This window comes from Penaeus monodon, chromosome 28 (genome assembly GCF_015228065.2).
Source record: "Penaeus monodon isolate SGIC_2016 chromosome 28, NSTDA_Pmon_1, whole genome shotgun sequence".
Taxonomy (NCBI): domain Eukaryota; kingdom Metazoa; phylum Arthropoda; class Malacostraca; order Decapoda; family Penaeidae; genus Penaeus; species Penaeus monodon.
The window spans coordinates 8,796,665-8,796,886 of NC_051413.1; positions in this window are offsets into that span (position 1 = coordinate 8,796,665).

Below are 222 nucleotides of genomic sequence, written 5' to 3' on the forward strand. Positions count from 1 at the left end.
CATGAGAGCCATTTCGATATTTTTTTCTTTTTTGGAACTTGACGAAGAAGAATTTTTTGGGAATTCCCCGATTTGGATTTTTAAAAATCTGCTCGTTTTAAGTAACGTGTCTTGTGAGGAATACCTGAAATGGTATGAAAAATACAATACCAGAAAATAGACTATTTTTATTCAATATGCACTCAAAAACTATAAAAAAAATCTTCGCACATTAACAAATTT